General features: G+C 58.9%; 1 long non-coding RNA gene across 1 annotated transcript; it reads left to right on the forward strand.

Annotated features, from left to right (window-relative positions):
• The first annotated feature begins 253 nt into the window (after positions 1-253).
• LOC129635030 (uncharacterized) lies at positions 254-5,545 on the forward strand. The gene is made up of 3 exons (XR_008706081.1): positions 254-344; positions 2,816-2,857; positions 5,193-5,545. It is a non-coding gene; the product is annotated as an uncharacterized LOC129635030 (long non-coding RNA).
• Positions 5,546-5,960: the final 415 nt, after the last annotated feature.

Genomic DNA, 5,960 nt, shown 5'->3' on the forward strand with positions numbered 1-5,960 from the left:
CCGCTGCGGGGGCCCCTCCGGCCGCGCTCCGCGCCGCCCCCGCCGGCCCCGGCCGCCGCGCCCCCGCGCCCGGGAAAGCGCGCGCTCTCGGGGCGCCTCTGCTCAGCGGCGGGCTCCGGAGCTGAGCCGAGCGCTTGGCGGCGGCTCGAGACCCTCGACCCTCGGCGGCCGCCCATGCCCGCCGCGCCCTGGGCGCACGGCCCTCCCCAGCGCTGCGCTGCGCCGCCGGGCCCGGCGGGGGCGGGGCCGGGCTGGCGAGGCCGGGCCGGGCCGCAGGGCGGCCGCCGGGATGCGGGGCTGGCGGAGGAACCTCGCGTTCTGCCTGCAGCGGCTGCCGGACGAAGGTAGGACGCGGCCGCCGCCCAGGCCGGTGAGCACCGGCGCGGCGCGGGGCGAGGAGGGCGGGCCCAGCGCGGGGCTGATCGGGGGGCGTCCGTTGGGGGTCCCCGCGGGAGGCGAGGGGCGGACGGCCGTCTCCTTCCCAGGCGCGGGAGGGGAGCGCCTGAAGCGCCGAGCCCGAAGGGTCACCGCAGGACATGCGGCTTGGAGCGCAGCCGGGCCGGGGGGACACAGCGGGCAGCTGCACGGGGCCCGCGGAGGTGGGACCGGGGTCCGGGCGACCGCTTGGGGCTGGGGGTGGGGGGCGAAGGGCTCTGGACGCCCCAGGGCGCAGCCCGCGACCGGCGCGCGAGTCTGGTCCTTGGAGCGGCCGGGGCCGGCGCAGCGACCACGTGCGTCCCCGCGAGTTGGCCCGGGGTGGGGGGGTCCGATGTGCGCGCGCTCACCGCGGCTGGGGCCTGGGGATCCCGAGGCTGCCGTCGCTGGGACTCAACTTTCCTCCGCGCGCCCGGCAGCCGCCCCGCGACGACCCCAGAGTCTGCAGTTCCTCAAAGTTGCAGAGAGGCCGGAGGCGGGAAGGGGTGAGCGGAGAAGCGGGGAGCCGGCCGGGCACTGCCGCAGCGCAGCGGCGCAGCCGCCTCCGCCAGCCGCACCCGGGCTGCCCCGCAGCTTACCTGTGGGCGGGGCCGCTGGCCGCGCTGGCTGGAGATTAAGGAGGACCCGCGCGCCCGGGTCCGGCCACCGCCGAGGGAAGTTCGGCTTCGGTGAATTGCCAGAACGGTGTCGAGGGGGCAGAGCCAGGCAGGGATGGCAGTGCCCACCTTCGGCTCACTTCGGGGGGCACGAAGGCGGGCTTACAGGCAGCGGGCACTGTGCGTCCGGGCCCACACTTCCGCCTCTGCCTTTCACCTTCGCGGCCACCCCTGGGGAGGGCGCTGTTCTTTCCTCCTGGCCAGGGAGGGCATTGAGCTCCAGGGAGGATGCCTCTCGCCCAAGGTCACGACACCGCTGAGTGGAAAAGCTGGAGGTGAACGAACCCAGGTCTGCGTTACTGGCGAGAATTCGGTCGTGCCAGCCCCCTGCCCCAACTCCTTCCCGTTTCTGCCCGCCAGGAGTCGGACCAGGCTCAGTTCCTGGGAAAGGATTCGTGTCCAGTCCAGCCCAGGATGCTCTTGAATGGGGCATGAGGGAAGCAGGGAGAGGGACAGCTGAGAGCAGGTCCCTGCCCCTCCTGTCCTGTCCCCAACGCTAGGTCAGTTCTGGAAAACGGGCAAAGGTGGGGGCGGGGCAGGTGCCCAGGCTTCCTTCCTTTCGGTGGAGGAAGGGGGCAGGTGGGTAGAGCGGGCACCATGGAGCTGCCCCAAAGGAGAGGAGTAAATTAAGAAGTGCATCTTCAGAGCCAGGGGCCCAGTGGCTTCAGAAAACAGCGCAGCTCAGCCACAGGCGTGCTCCGTGGTCTTGGACCCGTCCTTCCGGCTCTGCGAGGCTCACTTTCCGTGTCCCTAAGGGGAGGGCCTGCCTAGGGAGGAAAATGTGAGATCTTGGCCCCTGGGCACTGCGCACAGCCCAGGGCAGACTGGCAAGTGGGAGGCTGTGATGTCCTGAGACAGAGGGTGTTGCTGCCTTGCTCCTGGATTCCCACTCGCCATGGGTGAGGCACGTGGGTGGTGTGTGTGTGTGTGAGGTGTGCATGCTGGCACGCGGGTGGCGTGTTTGAGATGCACATGGGCGTGCCCAAGGCTCACGGGTGACCTGTATGAGGTGCGGGGGTCTTGTGACGCCTGCAGACCTTTCACCTGCTGCTGGCCACCGTCTTGAAGAGGAGCCCCCGTCCCCTGCCTCAATGCCATGAGATACCCAGCGTCTGAGTTTTCCTGGGGAAATCTTACCTAAGACTGATCTCTGAGCTCGGCACTGAATCGGAGGGTGACTGGTGTCTCCACCCTTGCCTGGAAGGAAATTGCTATTTTAAAAAGACAAAAATCCCCAGCTGACTCTGGGCCATGGGAAAATGGTTTCCCGTGGGCCAGGTCTCAGATGAGAAACTCTGCGATGTGGGCCCAGCTGGACAGGAGCCCTGTGGGAGGTCAGCCAAGCTTGAGTGAGGGAGAGAGAGGGCTGCAGAGATGGGGCTGCAGGCCTGGCATCCTCAGAGAAGAGCTTCAGCCAGCAAGAGGGACATTCTGAACAAGACCAGCTTGTCTGCTTGTTGGGCGGCGTAAGTTAAGGCCCCAGGGAAAGGAGAGTGGGCTTGGAGACCAGACCCAGGGCCCCAGCTTAGCGTCTTTGCTGGCCAGCTGTGTGACCTTGGGCCCACTGCTAGTTCTTCTGAGCTTCCGGTTTTCCATCCGTGAGGTGGGAAAGGTACCCTTGCATATGGTCTTGGAGAGTCAGTGTTAACATGGCTTGGCAAGTGGTTGGTGCTCAAGAAATACTAATCCCCATTTTCCTTTCCTGATCTTTATATCCGCTTCAGGTTTGGTGGGGTGAGGACGGGGCTTCCCGGATGGCTCAGCAGGTAAAGAATCCACCTGCAATGCAGGAGACACAGGAGACACTGGTTTGATCCCTGGGTCAAGAAGATCCCCTGGAGGAAGGAATGGCCACCCACTCCAGTATGCTTGCCTGGGAAATCCCATGGACAGAGAAACCTGGCGGGCTACAGTCCGTGGGGTCGCAAAGAGTCGGACACAGCTGAGTGAGCATGCACGCATGCTTAGATTTGGGGAAGTGATCCAGTGTTCTGGTCAGTGGAGCACTCAAGACTCAGGGTGGGTTTCTGGATTATGAGCAGTCATCTTGAGGCTCCGAAGTCCTAGGGTTTGGGAGAATCCAGTCTGGGTTGTGTCTGCTGTGTGGATACTTGGATCCATCGGCCAGCCTTGCCCAGTGAGGTTGGCCAAAAGTGTGGTTGTGCTCAGCACACACTTACCCAGTGTGTGTGTCTGGGTCACTCCACAGTACTTAGCACCTTATGTAGTAGTCATGTCTCTTGAAGAGAAACACACGCAGCCACAGGAATTGGGGAACTCTGCGACTCTTCATGATGCTTTTGAGGGGTGTGTTTGTGTGTGTGTGTGTGATGGGAGACAGAGAGAGAGAAACTTGTGTTCTAATGAACCATCACCTTGAGTTTTGTGGCCCCATAGACAGCGACAGATTCCCTTCTCTTCGCTGCAATAAACCCTTCTAGAGGACACTCGCCTCTCTCCTCCAGGCTCCTGCTGATCTCTGTGTGGGATCAGAAAAATAAACACCAGTCCTCAGCCTCAGGTTGCCCCCCAGTCCCTCAGATAACAAAAGTTCAAGGTGCCCAGTGCCTGGGGAACGTGGAGTTGAAAGCAGCAGCCAATTCCCGGTCAGAGAGAGGCTGCTCAGAGGAGGAGGGCCCTGCGACCCAGTGGAGACAGTCGGATCTCCACCGGCAAGTTCTTCCCGTGGTGTGGCCTGATTAATTTTCCTCCTTATGCCAGTCCTTTCTGCTCTCTAATGGACTTTTGGAATGTTAGCCAGGAGGGTTAATAGAACTCATCACGCCCAACTCTCTTAGTAGAGAGAGGGCGAAATACAGAAGCAGTCAGGAGGAAATGACTTTTTAGTCACTCACCAGATATTTCCTGGGCACTGTTCTGGGGCCTGGGGATACCGGCATGAACCAGAGACCCTGCTGTAAGGGACTTTACATTCTGGGGAGAGACAGGGAGCAAGTAAGCAAGTAAATAGGAATGGGATCGTTTCAGCATCAACGGTGAAAGGAAGACAACACAGGAACATGGTGATGTAGTGGAGAGTCCCAGAGGAGGAGACTTCTTTAGAGAGGGTGGCCAAGGGGGGTGTCAGGGACGGCCTCTCTGAGAAGGTGACTTTTGAGCCAAGACTGAAGAACAAGAAAGCTCAGCCATGCCAAGAGCAGAATGAAGAGCTGTGTAGGTAGGGTAGTTGGTGGCTTAGTCGCTAAGTCATGTCCGACTCTTGTGACCCCATGGACTGTCGCCTGCCAGGCTCCTCTTCCCAGGGGATTCTTCAGGCAAGAATACTGGAGTGGGTTGCCGTTTCCTTCTCCAGTGTAGGTAGAGGGAACAGCAAGTGTCAAAAGTCCTGGCTTCCCAGGGGTAGTGTGGGGAGGACGGGTTTGACCTATTGGAGGAAGAGAAAGAAGCGAGGGAGGAGGGTGATGAGTGAAGAGGCTGGAGGAGCCAGGTCACGGAAGGCCAGATCACCATAGGAGAGGAGGGTGGGTTTTATTCTGCGATGGGAGGCATCGGAAGTCTTGACCAAGGACTTGGGTTGGCTCTGAAGATGAGCAAGGTTTTGACTGATGGAGATGGCAGTGGGAGAGGCACGCCAGGCATGGGTATAGGGGCGTATAGGCATGGGTATGGGTATAGGGGCGGAGGCGGGAAAGCTGTAGGAGCCGAGACTGCCGGATGAGCAGGAACCAAAGGCACTGAAAGCGCGCTGGGGGAACTGTCCAGGGTTCTGACAGGCTCATCCAGCGGGTCTGCAATTATGGACTTTTAGGGGATCGTGTGTGTCCGTCCCTGTGGTACCCAGCTAGCTGATGTGTCCCTTTGCTGGTTACCTAGGAGACAGCGGGAAGACCATGGGGTGGGATCTGATTGGCTACTTACTCCCGCTGCTCATCTTTCTGTCAGACTTGCAGGCAGAGGTTACAAATGGTCCATGTGGGCATGCCAAGTGCTGGAAGGGGAGCTGCGAATGTTCGCTGCCCCAAGTCCTCCGTGTGTGTGTATGTGTGCCAGTGCGTCTGTATGCACGTCTTGAACAAAGCGGCGGCATCTGGAGCTAATGTGCTTCCTGCTGTGAAACATCTGCTCGTTTCCTTAAATCAGGTAGTGGGGGCTCAGAGAAATTTAAGAAGAGCCAGCCAGACTTGAGAAAGGATCTTTTGTTTGGTTTTAATAACTGCGGTGTCAACACTGAAGCCGACTTGAAACGTCTCCCTGTACCTCCAGAAATGCACAGCAACCTTCGAGTGGCGGAAGTTATGTCCCGTGACGCAGACTGTGATGTCAGTGTGCAGAATCGCCTGCTTCCCCCCGCCCAGCCGAGGATGGTGTAACATTGTAGATCTGGTGTTTCTCTCCTCTCCTTTTTTTTAAAAAAATAGTATCTCTTTTTCTTTCACTTGGTGGGCAAAAGGACAAGAAATCTGCACATTAATTTTGCTTATAAAAGGAGCAGGGAAACCAACAAGCAAAAACCTCATCCAAGTGTTTCCTTCGCTGTTGACTTTTTCCTCTTTTTTCACTTTTTATTTTGTATTGGGTATAGTTGACTAGCAATGTTATAGTAGTTTCAGATGGGGAGCAAAGGGGCTCAGCCATTCGTATACAGGTATCCATTCTTCCCCAAACCCCCCTCCCATCCAGGCTGTCACATAACCTTGAGCAGAGTCCCATGTGCTACACAGTAGGTCCTCGCTGATTGTCCATTTTAAATATAGCAGTGTGTATGTGTCTGTCCCAAACTCCCTAACTGTCCCTCCCCTCTGTCCATCTCCCTTGGTAACCATGATATCGTTCTCCAAGTCTGAATCTGTCTCTGTTTTTTAAATAAGTTCATTTGCCTCATTTCTCTTTAGATTGCTGTTGACTTTC

This window comes from Bubalus kerabau, chromosome 20 (genome assembly GCF_029407905.1).
Source record: "Bubalus kerabau isolate K-KA32 ecotype Philippines breed swamp buffalo chromosome 20, PCC_UOA_SB_1v2, whole genome shotgun sequence".
Taxonomy (NCBI): domain Eukaryota; kingdom Metazoa; phylum Chordata; class Mammalia; order Artiodactyla; family Bovidae; genus Bubalus; species Bubalus kerabau.